The sequence below is a fragment of the Lampetra fluviatilis genome, chromosome 10, assembly GCF_964198595.1.
Source record: "Lampetra fluviatilis chromosome 10, kcLamFluv1.1, whole genome shotgun sequence".
Lineage (NCBI taxonomy): Eukaryota > Metazoa > Chordata > Hyperoartia > Petromyzontiformes > Petromyzontidae > Lampetra > Lampetra fluviatilis.
Window position 1 is genome coordinate 344,243 of NC_136284.1, and position 15,846 is coordinate 360,088.

At 46.4% G+C, this 15,846-nt stretch overlaps 1 long non-coding RNA gene across 1 annotated transcript; it reads right to left on the reverse strand.

Moving 5' to 3' along the window:
* Positions 1 to 1,560: 1,560 nt before the first annotated feature.
* On the reverse strand, positions 1,561 to 9,048 carry LOC144934378 (uncharacterized). Its single transcript, XR_013637155.1, has 5 exons — positions 8,971 to 9,048; positions 6,768 to 6,835; positions 3,431 to 3,453; positions 2,260 to 2,340; positions 1,561 to 1,579 (listed from the first exon to the last, which is right to left on the reverse strand). It is a non-coding gene; the product is annotated as an uncharacterized LOC144934378 (long non-coding RNA).
* Positions 9,049 to 15,846: the final 6,798 nt, after the last annotated feature.

Below are 15,846 nucleotides of genomic sequence, written 5' to 3' on the forward strand. Positions count from 1 at the left end.
AGCGGATTATACGGCTTAGTGATGTTCTCAAATTCTTCTATTTTAAGCAAATAATTATCTTTTCCAAATGAGATCTGGGTCATTTTAGTTACACAGCGGGCAATGGCTTATGTTTATAATTTATAGCAATTTTCACACTTCGAATTTGGGCCATGATGCGAGCACACAAACGTATACCTTTCATATGATCTCAAATCATATGTAATGTTAACGTTACTTGGGTAATTTCATAAAAAAATTCCATTCAAAATTATTAGGCAGCTGCCAGAGTGAAAACCGCATGCACGCTAGGACCACAATGCACTTATTCAGGAAATGCTGGTGGATTTTTGCCTAATACACAGGCTGTGTGCTTTTTTAAACTAATTTTTGTGCCTTATTTTTTTATAGCACACCAGTGATTCACCAATTTCCACTGTGCTCTCAACCCATTACACTTTCCTCTTGTCATGCCACAAGTGAGTTTCTGCTCAAGTGAGCATTGAGGTGGAGCTCATCTCCTGTAATACAGGGTGTTTAAAAAGATCGACCCGATTTGAAATCGCTATATCTGTGCAACCACGAACCGCCCATGAATGAAACTCTTACCACTTGAAAGAGCAGGGCATAGAGTTTCAAATGATTACCGCTAGATGCCTCTCCCAGCGCACAAACAGCCCGTAGCCTCAGTCATTCGCAAGACACACTGCCTCAACGTTGGATAGGTCACACGGGACCCCAAGATTTGGCGCTACACTCTTTGCCCCCAAGATCCCCAGACATCACACCCTGCGACTTTTTCTTGTGGGGATACGTCAAAGACCGTGTTTTTGTGCCACCATTAGCAACTAATCTGGATGACCTCAAAAATAGAATCACGGCAGCGGTGACTTCAGTGGAAGAAGACACTTTGAGAGGCGTTGGGGACGAATTCAACTATCGTCTCGATGTTGTCCGTACAGCAGGTGGAGGGCACATAGAGCAATTATAAAATGGTTAGTAAAACTTGACAACTCATTAAACCGTTTGTAACTTTTTGTGTAATTGTAACATGTTGCCATCGTGAAATATCCTGTTTTAAAATTGGGTCCATCCTTTTTAAACACCCTGTACTTGAAATCTTTTTTTTATACCAGGTAAGGGCCACTGAGCTATACAGCTGTTTTTCAGAAGTGACCTGGCCACAAATGATAGCTCAACGAAGTGGCTTATCACGTGAACATTTATAGCAGCCATATACTCTAATGTGTGTTTTTAAATGTGAAATGAAAAACAGGAGGACCCTGGAGAAAAATCCACGCGACCATAGGGAGAATAAGCAAACTGCAAATATACAGGCATCAGGGTCGTGATCAAACTCACAATCTGCTGCATACCAGGCGATGAAGTTAACATCTCACCACCACTGTTGACGGCCCTCAGCCAGTGGTGAAAATTACTCATTCCTATGGTGAGGACAAATTTATCCATAGGACAATTACTTCCACTGTTGCTGGGTTGAGCTTCTCTGTTGTAAAATATTTCCAAAAAAGGCAACTCACCTTCCCTCGAATCTGTGCTTGAGAAAATCAAACAGTGCCTTCTGCATCATATCTGTGATCTGTTCACAACACACAAGTGGCAAGGAAATCCAGGACAAATCAGCAAAATCATGCATAACGTGTCCCAATGTTTGTCTTCGGAAGCATTTAATGAACAATACAGACACCTTCAAATCTCTATCGCTACTACCATGGCCACTGTTCCTTTGAACTTTGCTCATTGATTCATCCACATGTCATCCACGCTGTGTTTAACCACCGCACTGCGGGTCACAACGCTGCTCGTTCTGCATCCGCCCTGGCACATTTGACTTCCCTCCTTTCCCCCAAGCTCTTGCTCAATTCAAGAAATGTGCTCTTGTCAATTATTTTTCTGATGGTGCTGTTTGTTGCTGGCTGCTTTACATTTTGGGCCTTTGGACCTGTACGGTATTTAAAATATTTTGTAATATTAGGTTTCATATATTGAACAGCTGCACGACAATGCTGCACTGTGTGTGCGCTACACATGCACGCATCGTATTAACGATGCATAACCACTCATGATACGTGTGAATGAGACGCCACTAATGTCTCGGTTGTGGTTTTCTGAGTGGATGGCAGATTATTTTATTCAATTGGCATGAGTATTTCAAGTGGTTGTGTGGTTCTACACAAGACGCCCATTGTGCCAAGCAGCATCACTGCCGTGCGGGGTGAATGATCCTGTCTCGCAGAACCGCAGAGCCCCAACCCGAACCTCGTAGCCCTTGAGTGAAGGCCCGACCAGCACCACGGGACGCATCGATGGCACCACGTCGTATGGAGGAATCCCCTCCGCCTGAGGTTTTGGGTCCGCAGCAGAAACATCGACAGCAGAGAAACAAACGTGTCGCCAGTCCCAGCTGATTTAAATACGTGATTAAAACTCGCTCACTCAACGCCTGCAAACGCCACCGCGCGAGTTTATTCTACGTGAATCACTTAATTGTGTATTTACGTGTGTGTTTGACTGGGTGAGATATACACTGTGTAAACGCAAACTGTGTTCGTTACATATTTAAAATGTGTACGTGCCATGACGTGTGTGGGCAAATGTGAACGAGTGTAAGAACTGCAAAATACACAACACAAAATAATCATTCGCGTCATTATGGAGAATATGAGTAATAACATAAAATGTTATTTATTTTGTAACTTTCATTCTCCACGACGCAAATGACTGTTTTATGCATTTCGTCGTTTCCACCGAGCAGGAATCAATATCTAACAGAGCGCGTTTTTGCCGAAAAACATCTGGCAGTTCACCAGCTCTGGTTCAAGTCAGGAGGCATCCACTCAGCACGTGCGCATGGAGGGGGGGTAACACAAATGCGTACGCTTGAGTATGGGGGGGGTCTACTGACAATGCACGCATAGGAAACGGGGGGGGGGTGAAGCCTCGATAATAATTTGGCTACATTGGCCTTCAAATGAGTTAGATAGTCCGGCGGTGGACTATCTGTTTGCTTAAACACGTTTAATATTATTTTAATCCTTGATCGTTACTGCGTGGATTAAATATCGGTCGTTTTATAGGATTGGGCGGGGGGTGCGCCAGGCGAACGTACGCAGGTGGGGGGGGGGTGTAAAAAGTCCGCGTGCGTACAGGGAGGGGGGAAGGGGTCAGGTTTTGACAGATTTTTGCGTACGGACTAAATGGATGGCCCTAAGCTCTGCTGATGATGAGACACAGAGAGTCCAAATGGTCCAGAGTTTGCTCGTGTTGAACCAATGCTGCTGCAAGTATGCTGCAAGTATGCACTTATATAGAAGGACGTGCCGCTGATGGGATGTGTAAAAGATACGTACAATACATTTTTTTTACGTGTAAGGATAGAAATGTTAAGCAAACAATTATTTACTTTGCGCATGTCAAGCCCGGAACTCACCAGCTTTTGTTTATGCTTGGTTGCTTGCGTGAGCAGTGAGAGGGACACAACGAGAGCGTGCACCGACCGTGATTAATGAAAAATAACTGGAGCGATACGCGGCGTGGTTACGGTGGATGTAGGAAATGTGGTTGCTGGTAGGAGTAGTGATGGTGGTAGTTGGTATTGTGGTAGCTGGTGGTGTGATTCAATTTTGTTTTAATTAACCGCGTAAGAACACAAGACACAAGCAGATTCGCATTTGCAAGAGGGATCTGGGTCACCAAAAGGACAAAAAACATAACATAAAGACGAAGTGCATCCATGAAGCAAACAAAAATCAAAGCACAAACAACCAAATAAATAGAGCAATATTTTTTAAACCGCGTGACAGAAGTATTAAAACATAAAGAGTATCAAACCAAATACATTTCCTGTGACGAACGTTGGCTAGGACAAATTGCTGTAACAAATAAAAAACCGTCGTGCAATTGAGTTAAAGAATCACCAAGGTGGTATTCGGGTGATTGTGTCGCGGCGTGGAACAGACGGAGGGACACTAGTCACACACAAAGACACACAGACAGACACAACAACAACCGCCATTCGCCACTAAGTGGCGGGGACGTTACCACGACGCTTGTGCCAGGCTATGTGCACGTTGAGGCTACGTGAAGTGTCGAACGCCCGCCGGCAGGAGATCACGGGGCAGACCCAGGTGCCACGGGTCGACTGACTGAGATGACTGGCTGTGCCCCCTACTGTGCCAACTTGCTGTGCTTTTAGCCACCCGGCGCTCCGCTCGTTGTTGTGAGCGTCGCTCCTCCGCCCTCTGTTGTTGTTGGAGGGCGACTGCCTCCAACTGCCCAGTAGCGTCCTTCACGAGCCTCCTCCACAGAGGCCGATCTTGACACCGCTGGTACCAGTCATTGGCAAGTCCACTCAGCTCCACATCCTCCTGTACCACATCACTCCATCTCTTCTCTAGCCCGTGCCGCGCCCGTTTAGCCCCCTCAATCCAGGCGAACAAAATCTGTTTGGGCATGCGGTGATTGGGCATGCGGGCTACATGGCCCAGCCAACGCAGCCTTGCCTGCCGGAGGAGCTCACCGATGGGACTTTGTCCAGATCTTTCGAGGATTTGTGAGCTCCTCACACAATCCAGCCTGGTTAAACCCAGGATTGATCGTAGGCAGGCCAGCCTAAATGTTTCTAACCGACGGAGATGTTCCATTATGGGGGTCCACGTTTCGCAAGCGTAGAGAAGGGAGGGAATGACTGGCCCAGAAGACCATAAGCTTCGTGCGGAGCGACAGACCAGGTAGCTTCCACACAGCGTTACACAACCGATGAAAAAATAATGCCGCTCGACTGATTCGGAGTGATACCTCTGCTGTTAAACCAGAGCCGGTCATGAGCACACTGCCCAAGTATGGGAAACTCTCCACTCTCTCCACAACTGCCCCATCACCAATTGGGAGTTGTGGGGTGGAGTGCCCGATGATGCCCTGGTGGTCCCCCTTCTTAAAAAGGGGGACCACCAGGGCATCCTTCCATTCCTGCGGAACCTGCGGAACCCGTCATGTAGGGCAGTCTGCGCACAAACGCCACCCTCCCTCAGCATTTCGCTTGGGAAATCATCTCTGTCCGGTGCCTTTCCTGGTCTCAGACTCTGGATCGTCTTTAGTACTTCCTCAACGGATGGCACCTCAGCCAGCCACTCACAGGGGGTGACTTCCTCCTCCAATATTTGAGGCACCGCAGCCTCAACAGGGTCATTCCCACTTTGTCCCATGATGTTTTCCAGGCTGAGGGATTCCCTCTCCTCCAGGACCTCACAGGAATGCTCAGCAAATCTGCAAACCTGTTCCTGGGGGTCGGAGATTGGATCACCGTTCTTTCCCCTAATGATGGTAATAGGTGTGGTGCTGCAGGTTACTTTTTTGATGGAGTTAAATAGGGATTTGTGATCGCGGGCCATTGAGGCAGACTCCATCTCCTCAGCAACCCGCGACCACCACCCATCCTTACAGCGCCTCACGGTTTTCCCAACCTCCGAGCGAAGGCTGCAGAAAGCCTCCTCATTCTCTGACGTGGGATGCTGTAGACGATTAGAGTGGGCCTGTCGCTTTTTCTCAACCATCCTGAACATCTCCTCTGTCAGCCAGGGTCTCTGGGGAGGTCTGGACCGCATACCCAAAGCAGCCATTGTAGCTGCATGAGTCACAGTCCTAAACCTCACCCATTTACCCTTCACATCAGGAGTGGGGGACGATGCCAACCCCAGCCGCAAGCGATGATGAAATTCTCACTTGCAACTTCCATCAGCCAGCTGAGACCAGGCTACCTTAGGTTGGAATGGGGTCCTGGGTATACACCCACCACCGGAGTGGAAGAATGGCAGGCGCATCTTACAGATGACAAGTCGATGGTCAGAGGGCAGATCAGCTTCACGGTAGGTCCTGGTGTCAAGCATATGTGCTCGCATCCACTGGTCTGTCACTATGTAGTCCAGCAGATGTTCTTGCTTGGACCCGGCATGCATCCATGATGTTGTGTGGATGCGCCGATGCCGGAACAGCGTGTTGGTAATTACAAGCCCATGGGCTGCACAAAAATCTAGCAGCCTCCTACCGTTGTTATTGAGCTGATCTGGCCCATGCCTTCCAATCACTCCAGACCAGGTGCCAGCATCATGACCAACTCAGGCATTGAAGTAACCCAACAAGATGATTCTATCCCGAGGGGTCACTTTAGCCAGCACCTGTGACAGGAGGTCATATAAGGCATCTGACTCATCAGCCTTGCCTGCATCCCTCCACAGATGTTCGTCTTCAGTGGGAGCATAAGTAACCACGACCACCACTCGTCGCCTCCGGTTGATGGGAAGGCGAGCCCAAAGTAGCCTGGGGCTTACAGATTCCCACACCTCACCGCCACCCTCCCACGTCCCCTTCATTCCTTTGTTCAGAAGAAGAGCCACACCCTGTTTTTTGGCAGTCTCCTGCCCCGAGTAGAGGACTGTCCACCCCTCATGGTGGCAGGAGCCAGAGCCGGTCCACCGGAACTCCTGTATGCCACAGAGATCCAGGCGGTACCAGTCCAGCTCGCGACAGAGGAGTGGCAGCCTTTCCTCCGCAGTGAGCGTTTGAACATTCCACGTGGTCACACGTAGTGGCTTTTTGTTGTTTCTGGAGGAGCCCCGAGGGTAAAGATTCAATCTCCTGGCTCCGCCAGATGGGGTTTGGCCAGGAGACGTCATAGACGCCTGTCCCCCCGTAGCCTCCGGCACAATCTTATTAATTAGACAGACACACACACAGAGAGAGAGGAGAGGGCTACAGCTGCTGTCACCGACCATGGGCCGGGGCTGCCGCCGTGTGCTTGGCTCCGCCGCCGCTCTCCTCCGCGCCACCTGCAGCCTTGCTGCGCGGTCCGTGTGGAGGCAGAGGGACGACACACAGCAATGGTGTACAACTTCCATCTCCAGCATTCGGGAGGAATTGTTATGAAGCTCGTTAAAAGTGAATAGGAAATTGCCATTTTTTTCATCACAAGATTTGGCAATGGGATGTTAAGGTGTAAGGTTGTTTTATCCTGGGATGTGAATATCTGATTGTTATTTAATGGGTAATCTAATTATATTATACACAAAATATAATCGTGTAAATCATGCCTGTAAACAATTGTTTGTTACTAGCTTGTTAGCTCGTCCTAGGACGGAAGCTGTAATATTAAAGATGTAAATTATCTTTTATTGTGTGATTGTTAATTTTATTCGGAAATGTAGCACATAAATAAAAATGTCTTAACTTATTAAATGGAATTAAGGACTTTGGAAGATTTCTCGATACACGATATTTTGTGAATCTATTATCACTGTTCAAGAGGTTTCCCTGCAGTTGGCTATCCTTGATGAACACTTTGATCTGCTGAGGATATTAGATCAAGACAGAGCCACGTACAACTAACTGGCCATGGGAAAATACGGGTTCATTGAGATAAATACCCAAATTTTCAAAAGTCTGACCCTGCTACTTGTTGATCGTCATCGCATACGCAGGAATTATCGGAATTTGTCGTCGTTTCAGTACGAACGGAAGAGTGACGTCACTTGGGGCTCGGTCGAGTCTCGGGATGAAGACGATTTGGCATCTATTGCATTCCGACGTAATGTCACAGTCGCACTGTATTTAACGGACCTTCAATTACTTGCAATTCACTGCTCTGATACTTACTTATCTTCCGCGTTCGTTCGCTGGGGTTGAAAACAATTGTAATTCGATACAATGTCTGCAAAGTAGCAGAGAAATGTTTATTGTAGCATAATATGGAAGCGTAAAGTAGACTTGCCTTTTGTTGGACGTGCCGAAGAAATAAATAAAGGCACCAAATTCACTGTGATGCGGCGAAAAATTATTTATTGCCTTCACTTTCTATAAAGATACGTAAAATTTAAAGCGAATTTGCGTAAAAAAATATCATAGCCGCTCGACCTTCTACGTTAGTCAAAAAATGCAGGCACACAATAATAATGAGGGGGGTGCAAGTGGAGTGACGTGCGCGCGGGACACACACACGGCCTTTTTTGGTACCTTATTAGTTGCTGCGTTGATTTCTTTATTAGCTTTACTTTCCAAAAAAAAGGTCAAAATGAAAGCTAATTTGCGTAAACAAATTTTCGTTTCCACTCCACCTTCATGCGGAGTGACGTCACCCGTTCATGATTATTAATGACGGGGGGGGGGGGGTTCCATGTGGAGGACCCCACCTGTTCATGATTATTAATGAGGGGGGCATGTCGACGTGGAGTGACGTCACGCGCGTTACACACAGACATTCTTGGCTCATTATATTAGTAATTTCAAGGGATGGTTATGTGACGACCTATTTTCTTACATAACTATGCAAGCGAATGCCTTGCGTCATTTTAAAAGTATAATTTGGCCATATTTTACATATTTCAACAAAGTTGTTGAGCACAAAGCCTAAAGGCCGAAAATATCAAGCGGCCAGCAACAAACAGCACCATCAAAGTTGTAATAGATACGGAGTTAACGCATGCGTGTGCCAATTTGGGGTGCGGTAGTGCAACGGTTATCACGCTGCACTACGAACCTGGCGACCTGTGTTTGATTCCCGCTCACAGCCAATATCGGTGACATATCTGAAACGGTCCTGGGCCTCCCCTAGGTCAACTCGGCCTCAAATGAGTATCTGGTGTGATGTGTAAACATTGCCACCAGAGAGACAAAGGCAGCTGGGCGTGGTGCTGGCCACCCACCCCCCTCGTGCGCTGTGCTGTTCTTCATAGGTGCTCGCTAACAGCACTTGCCCCAACACTCTGTTAAGGCTATAAGGGGGATCTTTGTGTTTGTCTCTGTACCTGAGTCATCTCCGTCAGTTAACCCATACCACCTGGGTGTATCTCATGACCGTCTACCATCGAGCCTTCCACGCTTCACGCGATCGTCTCAAAGTGTACCTAGCCTGGCACGATCACTGTGATGGCATCACCACCGCTAAGTGGCGAATGGCGGCTCTTGTTGCTCTTGTGGCACCTTGGGTGGAGGAGTGCACGGCGGGCGTGTTGCTCCAGGCGGCCAGGGCTCGGGATGAACCCCAGTGGTGCTCCTTCCATCACAGCCCGGCCAATCCACCATTCACTGCTGTACTTCTACAATGACACCCGCACAACCGGTATCACCGGAGAATGGCCAGTTTCTACACAGACTATACCAGACCGTGTTGAGAGACTTAGTTGGCCTCGGTCTATCAACACTGTGCACAGTGTGCAGTATATTACTGTGATACGGTTCAATGCAATGCCACCGGATCTCAGTACTAATGAATTCCTGCCACGCTAACATAGATGCCAATTCTCGGTCTGGTGGCAACTCTCTCTCTCGCTGTCATTGATGTGAAGGACGCTGGTGGGATTGGATTGGCATCCGATACAGCAGCAGCGGTTCCCACATTTGTTTTTTAATCACAGTTGTCGAGCCCAAGGCCTAAATCGTCAAGCAGGCAACAACAAACATCACTTTTGTATCTGTAAAAGCTATAAGTTATCACTTTAATGGACTTGAGCAAGGTTATTAGCGGAGCTTGGTGAAAAGATGGTGGGAATTCCACAGTGGAGTGGTGTGTGGGAAGAAGCAGGAAGGGAAGTGTTTTTCTGGCCCCTCATGCCACTGTCAACCTTCACAGATGTTTTTTCGGACAACTGTACACCAGGAAAACATTTTACAAGTTAAAAGAAGAGACTCGACATCATGGCGTCTACAGCCTTTCCACCGAGCACTGCCCACGGCCCTGCGGAGCACTAGTTGGGAACCACTGGCAGAGAGATCACAACCGTTTAAAGAGTCCGTTCATTCTACCGCTCACTAAATTGGAGACAGGACGAAGAAGGAATTCTTGCTCTGAAATCACCAAGAGCGGAGGTGTAGGGAATTTCAACGGGAGCAACACCACTGCTTTATTGACCTGGTCAAGGCCTATGATATCATCAATAGGCCAGGGCTCTGGGTTATTTTTTCTTTCATGGTCCCTGACTCTGCTCACAATCATTATGTATCTTTATGATGGTGGGCAGGCCCAGGTAAATGGACGTGGGAGAGAGTCAGAGCTATTTCCTCTTCACCTTGGGGTGCGACAGGGATGTCATCTGGTTCTCTATTTATTCAACATCTTTTTAATCCACGTTGTTCGAGAAACTCTCCATGGTCTTACCAGAGGAATTTATATCTGGTACAGATACAATGGGAGGCTGATCGATGTCCGGTGCAGTCAAGGGATGGCTCTCTATTGGTCAACCATGTTATGTATGTTTAACATGTAGGCTTTCGCGACCAATATTATTCATAATCAACGTTTTTGGGTTTAGATCGCGTTATTTATAAATGTGTCGTAACCCTCCACCACCCGACACGGCCAATCAGTAAAAAAGTGTCACGTTGACAAAAGACAAATAGTTCACTGCTTTAGCCCACCGGTGTGTTGAAGCGTGAAACCACGCACACTGATGCCTATCTGAATTCAGATTCACATTATCACCAAGCTCAGAAATCCTCTCTTATCAAGATGCTCATACATCGGGCTAAAACAGTGTCATATGGTGAAAGTCTAGTGAGAGAGATTAAACATGTTAAAGAAGCACTAAGACAGAATGGCTACAATAATGCTCAAATTAACAGAGCACTAAATGCCAAATCACGATCGCAAAGCAGCACTGCTGAAAGCGATCAGATTATAAAAACAATAAAAATACCATTTATCTCGGGAGTAACTGACAAATTAACCCGTGTTTTGCAAAAAGCAAAACATTACAGTAAGATTTGGTACAGTACACAAAATTCAACAACTAGTAACGTGCACTAAAGACGAATTACCTAAATTATCAACAGAAGGTGTATATCGGATTAATTGTGTATGTGGCAAATGCTATATTGGACAGACAGGGCGTAACGTTAGTGTAAGACTAAAAGAACACCAGAGAAATATTAAACTATCGCAAACACAACTGTCGGCAGTGGCAGAACATGCATGCCAACAGGGACACTCAATTGATTTTGACAACGTTGAAGTATTGTGTAAAACTAGTTACTATTGGCAAAGACTAATTAGAGAATCCATTGAAATTGAGAAAAACAGAAATAACTGTAATCGCTCAGACAGCTACAGGCTTAGTGCGGCCTGGAAGCGTATTATTAAATAAGATACATTACAATTCCTTATAAGGGAAACAAACACTAACTGATTACTAATGTAGCATAATCACAATAAAACACATGCCAAATGATTACTAATCTACAACTCGCATCGTAACAATAGCCTGATTACTAATCTAGTATATAATTACAATAACCCCCCCTCAAATCTTTGCACCTGACGAATTAATGAGTTAATGATGACGTCACTCTGCTGCTGCTCTATATAAGAACGGGAGACACAGCAGAGCCTCACCATTCTGGCGAATTGCCCGATGATGCTGGATGCAATTACCAGCGAAACGGCGTACTCAAATTGTAAATGTTGTGGTTTCACGCTTCAACACACCGGTGGGCTAAAGCAGTGAACTATTTGTCTTTTGTCAACGTGACACTTTTTTACTGATTGGCCGTGTCGGGTGGTGGAGGGTTACGACACATTTATAAATAACGCGATCTAAACCCAAAAACGTTGATTATGAACATGTTATGTATGCTGATGGTCTGGTAACTGCTGCTCACTTTAAAATGGAATTGAAGGCTCTGCTGCTGAACCTGAAGCGTGCCTATATGAGGTGGGGCCTTACCAACAGCCCCACCAAAACTAAGCACCTGCCTATGTATTTTATGTCATCAAACACTCCACCCCCTCGAATCCTCATGAGTGATGGGACAGTTGTGGAGAGAGTGAAGATGTTTCCATACCTGGGTAGTGTGCTTATGACCAGCTCCGATTTGGCAGCAGAGGTCTCACTGAATTAGTCGAGTGCCATTATTTTCATCAGCTGTGTAACACTTTGTGGAAGCTACCTGGTCTGTCGCTAAACACACATCTTTGGGTCTTCTCGGCCACAGTTATGCCCTCCCATCTATATGCTTACGAAATGTGGAGCCATCCGATGGAACCGGTTTAAAACATTCAGGCTGGCCAGCCTACGATCCATTTTGGATTTAACCAGGCTGGTTGTGTGAGGAACTCACAAATCCATGAAAGATCTGGACACATTCTGATCAGTGAGCTCTTCCAGCAGGCGAGGCTGCGTTTTGCTGGATCATGTAGCCCGCATGCTCAGCTACCGCATGCCCAAGCAGTTCTATTTGACCGGATAGAGGGGGCTAAACGGATGCAGCATGGGCCAGAGAAGAGATAGACTGATGTGATTTAGGATGATGTGGAGCTGATTGAAATTGCCGATGACTGTTACCAGCAATGTGAAGACCGGCCTCTATGGAGGAACCTCCTGAAGGATGCTACAGGGCAGTTGGAGGCAGTCGCCCTCCAACAACAGGGGAGGGCAGAGGAGTGACGCTCACAATGATGAGTGCAGCGTCAGGTGGCTAAAACATAGCAAGTCGGCACAGTGGGGAGCACAGGTGGTGCATCGAACCAGTCATCTCAGTCAACCCATGGCACCTGGATTTGTTCCATGACCCTTGGACAGCGAGCCTTCAACACTTCACATGGGGTCAAAGTGCACCTAGCCTGGCACAAACGTCGTGGTGACGTCACCGCCACTTAGTGGCAAATGGCAATTGTTGATATTGGTGGTGCTATGGAGAATACACTGGCCTCTGTGATGTGCAAGAAGTCGTGGGCCTCAAAGGACAGGGCTGCTCCTGGCACGGGGACGTCCTTCTGGTTGGCACAATGGAAGGCCACGTTGGTACGCACGGCAAATGCCACTGGCTTGGCCTGCACATCACACACGCAGACACAGGCACGCAAGAAAAGCAATCATTCACCTCAATGTTGAGCTCATGTCCCTGTTATTGACAGATACAAATTAAATTTCAATTTAAAGCTTTCGTGACTGCAGGGATTCATCTTCTTGGTTCTTTCGGTAAAGTCACGTAGAAGGGAAGTAATACAATAATAAAAATAAAACATAATAAAACAATTCTCACGACGTTTCGGCCACAACGCAAGCAGCCGTCCTCAGGTGAAAACCAGGTCTGTCGAGGCGACAGCGTCTGAATGAAACAGCACGTGAGAATTGTTTTATTATGTTTTATTTTTTTATTATTTTATTACTTCCCTTCTACGTGACTTTACCGAAAGAACCAAGAAGAGATACAAATTAAATAATGAACATGTTTCTATAAAAAATAAATGTCTGTCTGCAATCAACAGCTGCTCGGGGCAGACACTGGTGTGTATATTTATAATACATAGGCATATTAGAGCAGGTTGGAAAACTTTTGCAAACCTGAACATGGTAATGAACAATACCAGTACCAAATTTTACTCGTTACTTTTTTAGGGTTACTAAAACAAAACAAAAAAACAGAGTAAAAGCTACAGTATTATAAAAATAGGGTTATTGTGATGTTTGTACTAGTATCTAAACAGACACGGATATATGTTGAATACAGTCATGGATATGATGTGCCACAAATGAGAGGGATGCCACGTGCAGGTGGCATCGCGCTGACCCCGGCGCCGTGCAGCTGCAGGCGTGCCTGCTTCTCTCCCCGAGCCCCTGGTCGCCTGGCTTCCTTGCCGGACTGTGAGCCATCCCGGCACGGCCTGGCACGGGAATTCACGCTCCTCTGACACACAAAATAATCATTAGCATTGGTGTGCGTGGCTCAGTGGTTTGGTGACACTTTCGCCTCACAGTAAGAAGGCCCTGTGTAGTGTTCTCTCTGTCGGTATGCATAACTCTCCATGAAAAAAAACTACCAAACTCGTTTTGTCATGCCTTAGGAATTATTTAACCAATAGCGATGAACATAGTACAATAGGTGACGCAGCTTTATGAAAGGGGAACATATATGAGCACAATCACTGCTATCTCTAACTTTAAGAAAATAATTGCTCACACTGACGCGACAAAGGACGCGGTTTTCCATCCTGGAAAAGCAAACCCGGATTTTTATCTCCAGCCAAGCTCGGTTCTCTCGCCATGATCCTTTGTGGAAATTTTCCTTTTTTGTTCAATATTTTCCGTCCACCTCTCTGAACCGTGTCACTGCAGCCAATAGCCATCGACGGTGAACGTTCCTCTCACGTTGGTATGCTACTTTACAACATCAGCACCTTAGAAATTAATGCATTCAATGTATAAATCAACAACGAATTTATTGGACGTGAGAATATAACGTGCTTGCTCGGGAATGAGGAGCGATGGGGGTTGTGATGGTTTAGAGAAAGCATTTTTGCTCTGCCAAAGCCGGAAAAGCAGTCTAATCGGCTTAAACCCATGCCACTCTTCCTGTGCCATCTGCCAAACGCCGGACGTAGGCCGTGTGTGTCCAGTGAAATGGAGAGACTGCGTGCCGACTGCCACTACTGCTACAGTGTGTTTTGTTAAAAATCAGGTTCTTTTGCATGATCGGCATCCACATGAAAAAGTAAACAGTAAAAACCAGTTACCGGTTTTCCGCACGTATAGACAAAACAATGTAACACGTTCAGGTGTTTAACAGAAGGGTAATGGACAGCGCACTCGACTAGCAATGCAAAGGTTGGCAGTTAGATTCCATCTTCCGCCACGGCCGTTGTAAACAATGGGGCGAGTTTCCCAAATCTCCACCTACCCCCTCACAGCTCTGCCCACACAGCGGGATAAATGGGTTCACCATAGTCTATGATCGGCAGGTTGCATGTGGTGGGGTAAAGTGTGGGTAATGCCCACTCCTTGAAAACGTGTGGTCCGCTTGGAAGATAATACGTTAATGCAAAGATGAAAGTCTGGTTACGCAGTGCTGTCAACATCTCCATTGAAGAGGTCATGACTTCACCAGCCCTCATATGCAATATCCACCTGCATAGGTGCTCACTAAAATCACTTTCTCTGACAATAAAGTTCAATCCAGCGATAAAATAAGCAAAAAATCCACCCCATTCACAAATCTGTGATCCTCCACATAACAAATACCATAATTTTTTACACACCAGATCGGTCATGCGGCCTTCTGGGACTGCATAATTTCAGCAGCATTGGTTAAACATATCGCAAGGCATTCGTTTGACATCCACAGAAAAAAAACATTACCGTTAACTGAATGAGACAAACCCCAGGAATATACCGGTTACTGGTTTGCCACACATACAGAAATCTCTTGTCACGGAAATTTTTACCTGCCCTGATGTCATGGTTAGCAGACTTGACTTTCCATTCTAGAAGTCGCTGGTTCGATTCCACCAATGAGAACCGTTTCTTGACTCCCAATGTCTTAATACGCTTTTAAAAAAAAAAATATAAAGCCTTACCACGAACTTCATAAATAGGTTATAGATTAAATATGTGTGTGCGTATATATGTGGTGTCATTACGTGTTTACTATGTATGTTTCAATTGGAACCCTGGAAATCATTGCAAACCAGATGTTAATCCATCTCCAGGAAATGTTCATGTGAAAAGAATATGTATTATACTGTACTGCAACACATCGTGTGTCTTGCAGACTCACCTGTGGCTGTGGTGCTGTCACGTTGGGAGGCATATTCCTGGGTGAGGACATGCAAAACTCCGGCAATGCCTAGAGGGTTCAATTGCAATTCCAACGCTCCCACGTTGGTGCCCTTCTGTGTCCGTTGCTTCTGCGTCTGGTTCCGCGTATAATTCTTCCAGGCTTGAATGACACATGTGTGTGTATGTGTGTTTGCTTGCTTGCGTGCGCTAAACACAACCCGTGTCTGGGTGGAGTGTGCGAGTGTGAGCGCCTAAATACAAGTCTGACATCACCACCAATCACGATCACCCCCACCATCATGAGTTA